The following is an 18,058-nucleotide window of genomic DNA, read 5'->3' as shown; positions in this document are numbered from 1 at the left end:
AGCTAACTCCAACATTCACATATAGAGTGTCTATGGTTGTTCCGAAATATATATAGATGTGTCGACATGATAGGTCGAAACATTGTATACGTGTCTATGGTATCTCAAGATTACATAATATACAATACAAGTTGATTAAGTTATGGTTGGAATAGATTTGTTACCAATTTTCACGTAGCTAAAATGAGAAAAATTATCCAATCTTGTTTTACCCATAACTTCTTCATTTTAAATCCGTTTTGAGTGAATCAAATTGCTATGGTTTCATATTGAACTCTATTTTATGAATCTAAACAGAAAAGTATAGGTTTATAGTCGGAAAAATAAGTTACAAGTCGTTTTTGTAAAGGTAGTCATTTCAGTCGAAAGAACGACGTCTAGATGACCATTTTAGAAAACGTACTTCCACTTTGAGTTTAACCATAATTTTTGGATATAGTTTCATGTTCATAATAAAAATCATTTTCTCAGAATAAAAACTTTAAAATCAAAGTTTATCATAGTTTTTAATTAACTAACCCAAAACAGCCCGCGGTGTTACTACGACGGCGTAAATCCGGTTTTACGGTGTTTTTCGTGTTTCCAGGTTTTAAATCATTAAGTTAGCATATCATATAGATATAGAAAATGTGTTTAGTTGATTTTAAAAGTCAAGTTAGAAGGATTAACTTTTGTTTGCGAACAAGTTTAGAATTAACTAAACTATGTTCTAGTGATTACAAGTTTAAACCTTCGAATAAGATAGCTTTATATGTATGAATAGAATGATGTTATGAACATCATTACTACCTTAAGTTCCTTGGATAAACCTACTGGAAAAGAGAAAAATGGATCTAGCTTCAATGGATCCTTGGATGGCTCGAAGTTCTTGAAGCAGTATCATGACACGAAAACAAGTTCAAGTAAGATCATCACTTGAAATAAGATTGTTATAGTTATAGAAATTGAACCAAAGTTTGAATATGATTATTACCTTGTATTAGAATGATAACCTACTGTAAGAAGCAAAGATTTCTTGAGGTTGGATGATCACCTTACAAGATTGGAAGTGAGCTAGCAAACTTGAAAGTATTCTTGATTTTATGAAACTAGAACTTTTGGAATTTATGAAGAACACTTAGAACTTGAAGATAGAACTTGAGAGAGATCAATTAGATGAAGAAAATTGAAGAATGAAAGTGTTTGTAGGTGTTTTTGGTCGTTGGTGTATGGATTAGATATAAAGGATATGTAATTTTGTTTTCATGTAAATAAGTCATGAATGATTACTCATATTTTTGTAATTTTATGAGATATTTCATGCTAGTTGCCAAATGATGGTTCCCACATGTGTTTGGTGACTCACATGGGCTGCTAAGAGCTGATCATTGGAGTGTATATACCAATAGTACATACATCTAAAAGCTGTGTATTGTACGAGTACGAATACGGGTGCATACGAGTAGAATTGTTGATGAAACTGAACGAGGATGTAATTGTAAGCATTTTTGTTAAGTAGAAGTATTTTGATAAGTGTATTGAAGTCTTTCAAAAGTGTATAAATACATATTAAAACACTACATGTATATACATTTTAACTGAGTCGTTAAGTCATCGTTAGTCGTTACATGTAAGTGTTGTTTTGAAACCTTTAGGTTAACGATCTTGTTAAATGTTGTTAACCCAATGTTTATAATATCAAATGAGATTTTAAATTATTATATTATCATGATATTATCATGTATGAATATCTCTTAATATGATATATATACATTAAATATCTTTACAACGATAATCGTTACATATATGTCTCGTTTAAAAATCATTAAGTTAGTAGTCTTGTTTTTACATATGTAGTTCATTGTTAATATACTTAATGATATGTTTACTTATCATAGTATCATGTTAACTATATATATATCCATATATATGTCATCATATAGTTTCAAGTTTTAACGTTCGTGAATCACCGGTCAACTTGGGTGGTCAATTGTCTATATGAAACATATTTCAATTAATCAAGTCTTAACAAGTTTGATTGCTTAACATGTTGGAAACATTTAATCATGTAAATATCAATCTCAATTAATATATATAAACATGGAAAAGTTCGGGTCACTACAGTACCTACCCGTTAAATAAATTTCGTCCCGAAATTTTAAGCTGTTGAAGGTGTTGACGAATCTTCTGGAAATAGATGCGGGTATTTCTTCTTCATCTGATCTTCACGCTCCCAGGTGAACTCGGGTCCTCTACGAGCATTCCATCGAACCTTAACAATTGGTATCTTGTTTTGCTTAAGTCTTTTAACCTCACGATCCATTATTTCGACGGGTTCTTCGGTGAATTGAAGTTTTTCGTTGATTTGGATTTCATCTAACGGAATAGTGAGATCTTCTTTAGCAAAACATTTCTTTAAATTCGAGACGTGGAAAGTGTTATGTACAGCCGCGAGTTGTTGAGGTAACTCTAGTCGGTAAGCTACTGGTCCGACACGATCAATAATCTTGAATGGTCCAATATACCTTGGATTTAATTTCCCTCGTTTACCAAATCGAACAACGCCTTTCCAAGGTGCAACTTTAAGCATGACCATCTCTCCAATTTCAAATTCTATATCTTTTCTTTTAATGTCAGCGTAGCACTTTTGTCGACTTTGGGCGGTTTTCAACCGTTGTTGAATTTGGATGATCTTCTCGGTAGTTTCTTGTATAATCTCCGGACCCGTAATCTGTCTATCCCCCACTTCACTCCAACAAATCGGAGACCTGCACTTTCTACCATAAAGTGCTTCAAACGGCGCCATCTCAATGCTTGAATGGTAGCTGTTGTTGTAGGAAAATTCTGCTAACGGTAGATGTCGATCCCAACTGTTTCCGAAATCAATAACACATGCTCGTAGCATGTCTTCAAGCGTTTGTATCGTCCTTTCGCTCTGCCCATCAGTTTGTGGATGATAGGCAGTACTCATGTCTAGACGAGTTCCTAATACTTGCTGTAATGTCTGCCAGAATCTTGAAATAAATCTGCCATCCCTATCAGAGATAATAGAGATTGGTATTCCATGTCTGGAGATGACTTCCTTCAAATACAGTCGTGCTAACTTCTCCATCTTGTCATCTTCTCTTATTGGTAGGAAGTGTGCTGATTTGGTGAGACGATCAACTATTACCCAAATAGTATCAAAACCACTTGCAGTCCTTGGCAATTTAGTGATGAAATCCATGGTAATGTTTTCCCATTTCCATTCCGGGATTTCGGGTTGTTGAAGTAGACCTGATGGTTTCTGATGCTCAGCTTTGACCTTAGAACACGTCAAACATTCTCCTACGTATTTAGCAACATCGGCTTTCATACCCGGCCACCAAAAATGTTTCTTGAGATCCTTGTACATCTTCCCCGTTCCAGGATGTATTGAGTATCTGGTTTTATGAGCTTCTCTAAGTACCATTTCTCTCATATCTCCAAATTTTGGTACCCAAATCCTTTCAGCCCTATACCGGGTTCCGTCTTCCCGAATATTAAGATGGTTCTCCGATCCTTTGGGTATTTCATCCTTTAAATTTCCCTCTTTTAAAACTCCTTGTTGCACCTCCTTTATTTGAGTAGTAATGTTATTATGAATCATTATATTCATAGATTTTACTCGAATGGGTTCTCTGTCCTTCCTGCTCAAGGCATCGGCTACCACATTTGCCTTCCCCGGGTGGTAACGAATCTCAAAGTCGTAATCATTCAATAATTCAATCCACCTACGCTGCCTCATATTCAGTTGTTTCTAATTAAATATGTGTTGAAGACTTTTGTGGTCGGTATATATAATACTTTTGACCCCATATAAGTAGTGCCTCCAAGTCTTTAATGCAAAAACAACCGCGCCTAATTCCAAATCATGCGTCGTATAATTTTGTTCGTGAATCTTCAATTGTCTAGACGCATAAGCAATCACCTTCGTTCGTTGCATTAATACACAACCGAGACCTTGCTTTGATGCATCACAATAAATCACAAAATCATCATTCCCTTCAGGCAATGACAATATAGGTGCCGTAGTTAGCTTTTTCTTCAATAACTGAAACGCTTTCTCTTGTTCATCATTCCATTCAAATTTCTTCCCTTTATGCGTTAATGCAGTCAAGGGTTTTACTATTCTGGAAAAGTCTTGGATGAACCTTCTGTAGTAACCAGCTAGTCCTAAAAACTGGCGTATGTGTTTCGGAGTTTTCGGGGTTTCCCACTTTTCAACAGTTTCTATCTTTGCCGGATCCACCTTAATACCTTCTTTGTTCACTATGTGACCGAGGAATTGAACTTCTTCCAACCAAAATGCACACTTTGAAAACTTAGCGTACAATTCTTCCTTCCTCAATACTTCTAACACCTTTCTCAAATGTTCACCATGTTCTTGGTCATTCTTTGAGTAAATAAGTATGTCATCAATAAAAACAATGACAAACTTGTCAAGGTATGGTCCACACACTCGGTTCATAAGGTCCATGAACACAGCTGGTGCATTAGTTAAACCAAACGGCATGACCATAAACTCGTAATGACCGTAACGTGTTCTGAAAGCAGTCTTTGGAATATCATCTTCTTTCACCCGCATTTGATGATACCCGGAACGTAAGTCAATCTTTGAATAAACAGACGAGCCTTGTAGTTGATCAAATAAGTCGTCGATTCTCGGTAGTGGGTAGCGGTTCTTGATGGTAAGTTTGTTCAACTCTCGGTAGTCGATACATAACCTGAATGTACCATCTTTCTTCTTGACAAACAAAACAGGAGCTCCCCACGGTGATGTGCTTGGTCGAATGAAACCACGCTCTAAAAGTTCTTGTAATTGGCTTTGCAGTTCTTTCATCTCGCTGGGTGCGAGTCTGTAAGGAGCACGAGCTATTGGTGCAGCTCCTGGTACAAGATCTATTTGAAATTCAACGGATCGATGTGGGGGTAATCCCGGTAATTCTTTCGGAAATACATCGGGAAATTCTTTTGCAATGGGAACATCATTGATGCTCTTTTCTTCAGTTTGTACTTTCTCGACATGTGCTAGAACAGCATAGCAACCTTTTCTTATTAGTTTTTGTGCCTTCAAATTACTAATAAGATGTAGCTTCGTGTTGCCCTTTTCTCCGTACACCATTAAGGGTTTTCCTTTTTCTCGTATAATGCGAATTGCATTTTTGTAACAAACGATCTCCGCTTTCACTTCTTTCAACCAGTCCATACCGATTATCACATCAAAACTCCCTAACTCTACTGGTATCAAATCAATCTTAAATGTTTCGCTAACCAGTTTAATTTCTCGATTCCGACATATATTATCTGCTGAAATTAATTTACCATTTGCTAATTCGAGTAAAAATTTACTATCCAAAGGCGTCAATGGACAACTTAATTTAGCACAAAAATCTCTACTCATATAGCTTCTATCCGCACCCGAATCAAATAAAACGTAAGCAGATTTATTGTCAATAAGAAACGTACCCGTAACAAGCTCCGGGTCTTCTTGTGCCTCTACCGCATTAATATTGAAAACTCTTCCACGGCCTTGTCCATTCGTGTTCTCCTGGTTCGGGCAATTTCTAATAATGTGGCCTGGTTTTCCACATTTATAACAAACTACATTGGCATAACTTGCTCTGACACTACTTGCTCCGCCATTACTCGTTCCGACACCATTTGTTCCTTTCGTTCTATTAACCCCTGGTCCGTAGACCTCACACTTCGCCGCGCTATGACCATTTCTTTTACACTTGTTGCAAAATTTGGTGCAGAACCCCGAGTGATTCTTTTCACACCTTTGGCATAGCTGCTTCTGATTGTTGTTGTTGTTGTTGTTGTTGCGGTTATTATTGTTGTTGGGATGATTGTTGTAGTTGCTGTTGTTGTTGTTGTTGTTGTTGGGCCGTTTGTTGTAGTTGCGATTGATGTTGCGATTGTTGGGATAATTGTTGCGATTATTGTTGTAATTGCTGTTGTTGTTGTATTGGTGATTCTTATCACCGTTTTCCTCCCACTTTCTTTTGACTTGCTTCACATTGGCCTCTTCAGCAGTCTGTTCTTTAATTCTTTCTTCAATCTGGTTCACTAGTTTGTGAGCCATTCTACATGCCTGTTGTATGGAGGCGGGCTCGTGTGAACTTATATCTTCTTGGATTCTTTCCGGTAATCCTTTCACAAACGCGTCGATCTTCTCTTCCTCATCTTCGAATGCTCCCGGACACAATAGGCACAATTCTGTGAATCGTCTTTCGTACGTGGTAATATCAAATCCTTGGGTTCGTAACCCTCTAAGTTCTGTCTTGAGCTTATTGACCTCGGTTCTGGGACGGTACTTCTCGTTCATCAAGTGCTTGAATGCTGACCACGGTAGTGCGTACGCATCATCTTGTCCCACTTGCTCTAGATAGGTATTCCACCATGTTAACGCAGAACCTGTGAAGGTATGCGTAGCGTACTTCACTTTGTCCTCTTCAGTACACTTACTTATGGCAAACACCGATTCAACCTTCTCGGTCCACCGTTTCAATCCGATCGGTCCTTCGGTTCCATCAAATTCCAAAGGTTTGCAGGCAGTGAATTCTTTGTAGGTGCATCCTACACGATTTCCTGTACTGCTAGATCCAAGGTTATTGTTGGTATGTAGCGCAGCCTGTACTGCAGCTATGTTTGAAGCTAGAAAAGTACGGAATTCCTCTTCATTCATATTCACGGTGTGTCGAGTATTCGGTGCCATTTCCTTCAAAATAGTTAAATGGAACAAGTTAATCATACAGAATATTAAGAGTAGTTAATAGTATTTCGTAGCATAATATGAACTCATTTATAAAAGCTTTTTCTTCATATTAGCGTTTTATAAGTTTAAATTCGGGTAGTACCTACCTGTTAAGTTCATACTTAGTAGCTAATATACAATTCAACTACTACAATTCTATATGAAAAACTGATTATAATAATATTTCGCGTTCAAACTTTTATACAATATTTTACAAACTTACAATACCGCTTATTTTACATAAAGCATGAAATATAGCACACAATAACTTTGATACAAGATAGTTGTGAAGATAATTCTAGCTAGTACACAAGTCGTTCAGCAAAGGCAATAAAGACACGTAATTCATACGTCTAGAAACAAGTCATGCATTCTGGTTTTACTAGGACTACTTCCCATCCTTGGTCTTGTGCAACATAACCGTTATGGCCGTTGATAAGACAGCGTGTTGTAACGTCATCAAAGGGACGAGGGTTACGTAATGTCCAACAGTCCCGTAATAATCTAAAAACCTCATTTCTCACCCCAATTACCGACTCCGTCACTTGTGGAAACGTTTTGTTTAATAGTTGTAGCCCGATGTTCTTGTTCTCACTTTGGTGAGAAGCGAACATTACTAATCCGTAAGCATAACATGCATCTTTATGTTGCATGTTAGCCGCTTTTTCTAAATCACGAAGTCCAATATTCGGATATATTGAGTCAAAATAATTTCTTAACCCGTTGCGTAAAATAGCATTTGGGTTCCCCGCAATATATGCGTCAAAGTAAACACATCGTAACTTATGGGTTTCCCAATGTGATATCCCCCATCTTTCAAACGAAAGTCTCTTATAAACCAAGACATTCTTGGAACGTTCTTCGAATGTCTTACAAACTGATCTCGCCTTAAATAGTTGTGCCGAGGAATTCTGGCCGACTCTAGACAAGATTTCATCAATCATGTCTCCGGGTAGGTCTCTTAAAATATTGGGTTGTCTATCCATTTTGTGTTTTTAAACTGTAAAATAGACAAGAGTTAGATTCATAAAAAAAATACTTATTAATACAAGCAATTTTTACAAATATCATAAAGCATAAGAACACTATATTACATATATTACACCACACGAATACAACTATCTTATTCCGACTCGCTCGTTTCTTCTTCTTCGGTTTTGGTTCGTTTTGCCAAGTTTCTAGGGATATATGATGTTCCCCTAATACGAGCCGTCGTTGTCCACATTGGTTTAGAAAAACCTGGTGGTTTAGAGGTTCCCGGGTCATTGTTACAACTTAAGGACTTCGGGGGTTGATGATACATATAAAGTTCATCGGGGTTGGAATTAGATTTCTCTATTTTTATGCCCTTTCCCTTATTATTTTCTTTTGCCTTTTTAAATTCAGTTGGGGTAATTTCTATAACATCATCGGAATTCTTGTCGGAATCCGATTCATCGGAGAATTGGTAATCCTCCCAATATTTTGCTTCCTTGGCGGAAACACCATTGACCATAATTAACTTTGGTCGGTTGGTTGAGGATTTTCTTTTACTTAACCGTTTTATTATTTCCCCCACCGGTTCTATTTCTTCATCCGGTTCCGATTCTTCTTCCGGTTCCGATTCTTCTTCTGGTTCCGACTCTTCTTCCGGTTCCTCTTCGGGAACTTGTGAATCAGTCCACAAATCATTCCAATTTACATTTGACTCTTCATTATTATTAGGTGAGTCAATGGGACTTGTTCTAGAGGTAGACATCTATCACATAATATCAAACACGTTAAGAGATTAATATATCACATAATATTCATATGTTAAAAATATATAGGTTCCAACAAAAATGTTAAGCAATCATTTTTAAAGAAAACACGGTCGAAGTCCAGACTCACTAATGCATCCTAACAAACTCGATAAGACACACTAATGCAAATTTTCTGGTTCTCTAAGACCAATGCTCGGATACCAACTGAAATGTCCCTTTCTTATTGAATAAAAACGTTCCATATTAATTGATTTCGTTGCGAGGTTTTGACCTCTATATGAGACGTTTTTCAAAGACTGCATTCATTTTTAAAACAAACCATAACCTTTATTTCATAAATAAAGGTTTAAAAGCTTTACGTAGATTATCAAATAATGATAATCTAAAATATCCTGTTTACACACGACCATTACATAATGGTTTACAATACAAATATGTTACATCGAAATCAGTTTCTTGAATGCAGTTTTTACACAATATCATACAAACATGGACTCCAAATCTTGTCCTTATTTTAGTATGCAACAGCGGAAGCTCTTAATATTCACCTGAGAATAAACATGCTTTAAACGTCAACAAAAATGTTGGTGAGTTATAGGTTTAACCTATATATATCAAATCGTAACAATAGACCACAAGATTTCATATTTCAATACACATCCCATACATAGAGATAAAAATCATTCATATGGTGAACACCTGGTAACCGACAATAACAAGATGCATATATAAGAATATCCCCATCATTCCGGGACACCCTTCGGATATGATATAAATTTCGAAGTACTAAAGCATCCGGTACTTTGGATGGGGTTTGTTAGGCCCAATAGATCTATCTTTAGGATTCGCGTCAATTAGGGTGTATGTTCCCTAATTCTTAGATTACCAGACTTAATAAAAAGGGGCATATTCGAATTCGATAATTCAACCATATAATGTAGTTTCACGTACTTGTGTCTATTTTGTAAATCATTTATAAAACCTGCATGTATTCTCATCCCAAAAATATTAGATTTTAAAAGTGGGACTATAACTCACTTTCACAGATTTTTACTTCGTCGGGAAGTAAGACTTGGCCACTGGTTGATTCACGAACCTATAACAATATATACATATATATCAAAGTATGTTCAAAATATATTTACAACACTTTTAATATATTTTGATGTTTTAAGTTTATTAAGTCAGCTGTCCTCGTTAGTAACCTACAACTAGTTGTCCACAGTTAGATGTATAGAAATAAATCGATAAATATTATCTTGAATCAATCCACGACCCAGTGTATACGTATCTCAGTATTGATCACAACTCAAACTATATATATTTTGGAATCAACCTCAACCCTGTATAGCTAACTCCAACATTCACATATAGAGTGTCTATGGTTGTTCCGAAATATATATAGATGTGTCGACATGATAGGTCGAAACATTGTATACGTGTCTATGGTATCTCAAGATTACATAATATACAATACAAGTTGATTAAGTTATGGTTGGAATAGATTTGTTACCAATTTTCACGTAGCTAAAATGAGAAAAATTATCCAATCTTGTTTTACCCATAACTTCTTCATTTTAAATCCGTTTTGAGTGAATCAAATTGCTATGGTTTCATATTGAACTCTATTTTATGAATCTAAACAGAAAAGTATAGGTTTATAGTCGGAAAAATAAGTTACAAGTCGTTTTTGTAAAGGTAGTCATTTCAGTCGAAAGAACGACGTCTAGATGACCATTTTAGAAAACATACTTCCACTTTGAGTTTAACCATAATTTTTGGATATAGTTTCATGTTCATAATAAAAATCATTTTCTCAGAATAAAAACTTTAAAATCAAAGTTTATCATAGTTTTTAATTAACTAACCCAAAACAGCCCGCGGTGTTACTACGACGGCGTAAATCCGGTTTTACGGTGTTTTTCGTGTTTCCAGGTTTTAAATCATTAAGTTAGCATATCATATAGATATAGAAAATGTGTTTAGTTGATTTTAAAAGTCAAGTTAGAAGGATTAACTTTTGTTTGCGAACAAGTTTAGAATTAACTAAACTATGTTCTAGTGATTACAAGTTTAAACCTTCGAATAAGATAGCTTTATATGTATGAATAGAATGATGTTATGAACATCATTACTATCTTAAGTTCCTTGGATAAACCTACTGGAAAAGAGAAAAATGGATCTAGCTTCAATGGATCCTTGGATGGCTCGAAGTTCTTGAAGCAGTATCATGACACGAAAACAAGTTCAAGTAAGATCATCACTTGAAATAAGATTGTTATAGTTATAGAAATTGAACCAAAGTTTGAATATGATTATTACCTTGTATTAGAATGATAACCTACTGTAAGAAACAAAGATTTCTTGAGGTTGGATGATCACCTTACAAGATTGGAAGTGAGCTAGCAAACTTGAAAGTATTCTTGATTTTATGAAACTAGAACTTTTGGAATTTATGAAGAACACTTAGAACTTGAAGATAGAACTTGAGAGAGATCAATTAGATGAAGAAAATTGAAGAATGAAAGTGTTTGTAGGTGTTTTTGGTCGTTGGTGTATGGATTAGATATAAAGGATATGTAATTTTGTTTTCATGTAAATAAGTCATGAATGATTACTCATATTTTTGTAATTTTATGAGATATTTCATGCTAGTTGCCAAATGATGATTCCCACATGTGTTTGGTGACTCACATGGGCTGCTAAGAGCTGATCATTGGAGTGTATATACCAATAGTACATACATCTAAAAGCTGTGTATTGTACGAGTACGAATACGGGTGCATACGAGTAGAATTGTTGATGAAACTGAACGAGGATGTAATTGTAAGCATTTTTGTTAAGTAGAAGTATTTTGATAAGTGTAGTGAAGTCTTTCAAAAGTGTATAAATACATATTAAAACACTACATGTATATACATTTTAACTGAGTCGTTAAGTCATCGTTAGTCGTTACATGTAAGTGTTGTTTTGAAACCTTTAGGTTAACGATCTTGTTAAATGTTGTTAACCCAATGTTTATAATATCAAATGAGATTTTAAATTATTATATTATCATGATATTATCATGTATGAATATCTCTTAATATGATATATATACATTAAATATCTTTACAACGATAATCGTTACATATATGTCTCGTTTAAAAATCATTAAGTTAGTAGTCTTGTTTTTACATATGTAGTTCATTGTTAATATACTTAATGATATGTTTACTTATCATAGTATCATGTTAACTATATATATATCCATATATATGTCATCATATAGTTTCAAGTTTTAACGTTCGTGAATCACCGGTCAACTTGGGTGGTCAATTGTCTATATGAAACATATTTCAATTAATCAAGTCTTAACAAGTTTGATTGCTTAACATGTTGGAAACATTTAATCATGTAAATATCAATCTCAATTAATATATATAAACATGGAAAAGTTCGGGTCACTACATTATGTGTCACTCCTAAATAAATAATTTTAGACCATAACACATATGTTTATTAGGTGTTATCTTTTATGTACTGCGGATTGTAACTTGTTTGCAGGTAAAAGATTTTTGATTATCTTGTTGAAATTTTAATATGAATACTGCTAAAGTACAAAATCAATCACATGGTGGGAATATTTGTATTGCATATATTGGTACCACACACACACTATACTCAAATCTAAGAAATATTTCATTAATTTGAAATCAACTGAAGGAATTATAAATACTATATCAGGTATTGCAAACTTGATAAAATGAACGAGAAAGGTAAAATTCATGTTACCAAATGGTACGTATTTTCTGATAGATAAAGTCTTGTTTTTCTCTCAAATAAATTTGTTAAGTTTCTCTTATATATATATCATAATGGATATGATTACAGAAAATGAAAAATATCTAAGCATCACCGACAAGGAATCATGTTATTAAAAAAAAAAAAAAAAACCTACCAAGACTTAGTCCCGATTTACATATGATGATTAATGAAAATCACATATGATGATAATGAAAAACACATATGATAAAAAGTGCATATGATGAAAAGTGCATATGATAAAAAGCGCAGCGCATATGATTAAAAACGCACATGATGAAAAGCGCATACAATGAAAAGCGCAGAGCATCTGATTAAAAGCGCACATGTTGAAAAGCGCATATAATGAAAAGCGCAGCGCATATGATTAAAAGTGCATATGATAAAAGGCGCATATGATGAAAATCGCAGCGCATATGATTAAAAGCGCATATGGTGTAAAGGATATATGATGAAAAGTACATATGAAAAGCACATATGGTGATTAATGAAAAATCACATATATATGGACCAATTCATCCATCATGTGGACCATTTTGATATTTCATGGTTCTAATAGACGCATCTAGCGGATGGTCTCATATTTGTATGTTATCAAGCCGTAATATGGCATTTGCAAAGTTTCTTGCACAAATTATTAAATTGAGAACATATTATTCTGATTACACCATTAAAAGGATGAGACTTGATAATGCTGGTGAGTTAACATCTCAAGCATTTAATGATCATTATATATCTACAGGGATTGTTGTTGAACATCCAGTTGCTCATGTGCATACACAAAATTGGTTTAGCTGAATCAATAGATAAACGCTTACAGCTAATAACTAGACAATTGATAATGAGTACAAATCTCTCAATATTTATATGTGGACATGTAAATTTACATGCTGCGACATTAATTCGCATTATACCATGTGGAAGTCGTAAATATTTTCACTTAATACTTGATTTTGGCCAAGAGCCAAATATTTTCTACCTTAAAACATTGATTGTGCAGTGTATGTTCCAATTGTATCACCACAACACAATAAAATGGTTCTTCAAAGAAAGATGATAATATATTTTGGATATAAAACATCTTCAATCATAAGATATATTGAACCCATGATGGGTGATGTTTTTACAGCACGTTTTGCTGATTGTCATTTTAATAAAACATTGTTCCCTAGATTAGGGGGAGAAATAAAAATAAAAAATAAAATGATGCTTCATGATGTGAACATCAATTAAGGTATATTGAACTCGCACAAAAGAATGTGAAACGAAAGTTCAAAAATAATGCATATGCAAGAACTTGCAAATTAATTACTTTATGCATTTACAGATATAAAAAAGTGACTAAATCATATATACCAGCGATAAATGCTCCAGCTCGAACTGAAATTCCAAAAGCTGGCAATAATGACACTGTTGAGTCTTTGCCACGCATCAAACGTGGAAGATCAATTGGTTCCGAAGATAAAAATCCTCGAAAAAGAAAATCAGCTGATAATGAGGTAAGAGAAAGTGTTCAAGAAGAACCACAAATCAATATTCCTTCTGCAGAGGATATTGATAAATGTAAATACTAAAATTGCGATAAATTATGCAATATTATGGAATCGAAATGAAACTAAAATCTCTATGAGATATTTTCATATAATGTTACAATGACATCATGAATAAAGATGATGATCTGGAACTAAAATCTGTCATTGAATATACAAAATGGACATGATTGAGCTCAATGGAAAGGAGCAATAAGAGCTGAATTAGAATCGCTCGATAAAAGAAAAGTTTTCGGATCAATCGTTATCACTTTTAAAGATGTGAAACGTATGGGATACAAATGAATTTTTATCCGAAAAGAAATGTGCAAATGAAGTTACAAGGAAAAACTAGACTTGTAACTCAATATTTCCCACAAAGACCAGAAATGAATTAGGAGGAAAAATTATCCTCCTGTAATGGATACAATTACTTATTAGATACTTAATCAACCTGGTAGTTATTTAAATGCATCTCATGAATGTTGTTACTACTTATCTGTATGGATCACTTAATAGTGATATATATGAATATACCTAAAGGGTTAAGGTATCATAAGCATCTAATGTAAAACCCAAGGGAATATATTCCATTAAATCACAAAGATTTCTAAGTGGGTTTATACAAACGGGACGTATGTGGTATAACCGATTAAATGACTACTTGATAAAAAAAAGGGTATAAATATAAACTTATTTTTGCACGTATGTTTTATAAAAACAATGTTCGGATATGAGATCGTAGTTGTTTATGTCAATGTTCTTAACATCATATGAACAAATAAAGAGATCTATGAAATCATTCAACTTCTAAAGAATTATTTTGAAATGAAAGATCTTGAAAAAACCAAGTATTACCTTGGATTGCAAATTGAGCATATGCCTAATGGTTTACTTGTACATCAAACAACTTATACCGAAAAGATTTTAAAACATTTTTTTTAAAGACAAACTCATTGTTGTTAGATCACTCAATATTGACACTGATCTATTTCATCCCTGCGAAGATCATGAAAATTTTAACAGATCGAAAGTTCTATATTTTAGTGCAATTGAGGTTCTTATGTATCTTATAGATTATACAAGATCTGACATTTCTTTTGCAGTTAATTTGTTGACAAGGTTCAGCTCAGCCCCTACCAAAAGACATTGGAATGGGATCAAACAAATAGTTTGATACCTTCGGGGAACTACTGATTTATAATTATTTTATTTTAACAACTTGAAACAAGATTTGTTTGGTTATACAGATGCAGATTATTTATCCGATCTACATAAAGCTAAATCTCAAACTGGATATGTATTCCTAAATGGAGGCACCGCAATATCATGACGTTCTCAAAACAAACACTTGTTGCAACATCATCAAATCATGCCGAAGTGATTGCATTACATGAAGCTACTCGGGAATGATTTTAGTTAAGATCAATGATACAAATCATTATTGATTCTTGTGGACTAGAACGCTATAAAAGCGTAACAACTATCTATGAAGATAATACAGCTTACATAATACAAATGAAAGAAGAGTATCAAAAATGACAGAACAAAACATAAATGCTGACGAGGCGCTAAAGCTATAAACGGTCTTAACGGTCATAAGTTTGATGGAAAAGAATAGTATATTGGTAAGGCTCAGAAAAGACTACAAGGGAATATGAATTGAAACAAGGGTTTGAGCAAACCATGAAGGAGATTGTAGACAAATCACAGGGGCTAAACTTCTACATAAAAGATTTAGATGATACAGTTTCAGATGAAAACCTCAGATTCTTCTCATATACTCAAGATCTCGTAAAAGACAACCAGATTAAAATGAGATACGTTCAATCAACAACTCTGCTGATCTTTATACCAAAGCACTGCCAACTGCTATTTTCAGAACACACGTTCATAATATTGGCATGAGGCATGTTCAGAAGATGTAACAACTCAGGCGTTGCCTACTTGAGGGGGAGTCAACTCTATACTGCACTCTTTTTCCCTTAGCTAAAGTTTTATCCCAATGAGTTTTCTTTAGCAAGGTTTTTAACGAGGCAGTACTAGTTATTCTCTAATAAAATTGTCATCCAAGGGGGAGTGTTATAAAATATCTAGATTGGATGTTAATTTTATTATTATTATATTTCTTGCATAGTAATATTTTATACTATAAATAGACATGTATGGTAGCCATTTAAGGTGTACCATTTCTCTTGAAATATCAATATCAATATTTCTTCTCTCTTTCTTCTCTCTTTTTCTCTCTTTGTTCTTATAACCATTAAAGGTAGTTATAAGCCTACTGAATTATAACAAAAAATAATTAATTCGAAACAAATAGGAAAATATTACCTTTGAATCATGAGCTCGAACTCTGTTATAATGTTTTATTTATCCGATTCTTTTATTTGTACTCGACTCTAGGGTCTCATAATAGGGGAATTCAATTTCAACTCAATTTTATATGAAACTGTTGATGCGAAATTTCCGCAAGTATGAATACGGATCCAATTATTATAATTATTTTTTATTATTATAATTATCTTTTTTTTTTGAAAAAAGTAAGTAACAACTTTATTAAACAAAATATACAAACAAACAAAATTTTGCTAATGGCAGTAATAAAGGTTGTCGTTAACGTGTTTTATATGATTACAACGTTTTTATCGTCAGTTAAAAAATCATTGATAACCGAGACGTACTATTATACAAAGCACGTTAACGACAATCTTAAATATTAAAGATTGTTGTTAACAAAATTCTTTCTTTATTACTATTATTTAAAAGAATAATTTATTATATTTCTTTATCTTTTTTTATTATCCTTCGTCTTTATAATGACCTAATAAAACATAATGATAATAATAACAAAAAGAAAAACTTTTTAACTAAATGTTTTATATGAGTATAAGTTTTACTTTGTTGAAAACAAACCTTTATTGAGAATAAAGTTATTCGAGGTTTGAGTCTCTTTCACCCCTTTTTTGCACTCAAGCTGAATCTTGGCTTGATCATTTGGCATCATCCGTGGATCAAATCAAGTGACTGGTCCTACACCAATCCCAATCACTTCGAAAGAATAGTACGACCCATTACGCCCCAATGTCGAGAGTGACTTCGTCACTTTGGAGGGGACACGTTCATAGGGGGCGTTTTTCGGAACGAATCGAGCCAGATAGGCTCCATTTCGGTAGCATCTCTACTCCCCGGGTCACAACCGGAACGTCCGGTTCCTTTCAATGAAGGAGAGAACCATTTCAAATGGGGAGGCTACAAGGTTTTTGAGAGAAGCGGGTTACGTGCTACCTTCATTGCACACTGGTTGCGCAGAAACACAGACCAGAGCATCCAACGCCCCGCCAAGGGATTCAACACGCATCACGTCTGAGACGCTTGGGCTAATCAAGACGAAAAACAAGAGACGAAGCTCGCCAAGAATTGATTCAAACTCTAATCTTGGTGGGGGGCTGAATCTATGAGCGCAGAGATTGAACAGCTAGGGGTGGCGGATGGCATGCTCAATAATTGGTACGCTATGATGGGTGGCGACAAAGTAAGAAGGCCTTTTGAACCTTCTGTGACGTCCTTGAAGTTCATAAGAGAAATCACTATCCATCTGCTACCCGCCATACTAACAACACCTTTAACTTTAAGCATGTACGAAGGCAACACTAATCTGGAGACTTCATGCCGCAGTTTGAGCATGCCGTCAAGACCCAACATTTGGATGATGCAGCGGCATGCCACATGTTTCCGGGACAGCTTTAAGCCGTTGCGCGGAAATGGTTCGCAAAGTTTTCGGCTTTGGGCATTACTAGCTTTATCGACTTGAGGACAAAGCTCCTACATCGATTCCAGAACTTTAAGCGTACCAAGTTGACACACTTGGATGCACATGGTATCAGAATGGGACCACGCGAGTCGCTGTCAAACTTTACGACAAGGTTCACATCAGAATGCCAGAAGATCCCCAATCTCCCGGAATTGCAACATATATAAACATATATTATGGGGATTTTTCAAATCCGCCACTTGTCGTTGGTTAAGGCCATGAGGAGAAAGCTACCCAGGACGTTCTCTGACGACGTATGATACGTGATAGAACCGGGTCGGGTCATGTTGTGTCAGGTTCACTGTAATACATGCTAGTTCAGACTAGGATTATCTATATAGTCATGTAAAGCTCTAAAATGATGATGTCATCATTAAGCTAATTACCCTTTAATTTTCATAATGATGATGTC

General features: G+C 34.5%; 1 protein-coding gene across 1 annotated transcript in view; it reads right to left on the bottom strand.

Moving 5' to 3' along the window:
* LOC139855400 (NAC domain-containing protein 2-like) overlaps positions 1-16,290 on the bottom strand; it is a 79,401-nt gene extending 63,111 nt beyond the window's left edge. The window contains exon 1 of the mRNA XM_071844616.1: positions 16,167-16,290. The gene's annotated coding sequence lies outside the window, so the exon portion shown is untranslated. The remainder of the gene's footprint in view (positions 1-16,166) is intronic.
* Between the last annotated feature and the right edge of the window lie 1,768 nt (positions 16,291-18,058).

The sequence above is a fragment of the Rutidosis leptorrhynchoides genome, chromosome 6, assembly GCF_046630445.1.
Source record: "Rutidosis leptorrhynchoides isolate AG116_Rl617_1_P2 chromosome 6, CSIRO_AGI_Rlap_v1, whole genome shotgun sequence".
Taxonomy (NCBI): domain Eukaryota; kingdom Viridiplantae; phylum Streptophyta; class Magnoliopsida; order Asterales; family Asteraceae; genus Rutidosis; species Rutidosis leptorrhynchoides.
This window is presented reverse-complemented; position numbering and strand designations above follow the sequence as displayed.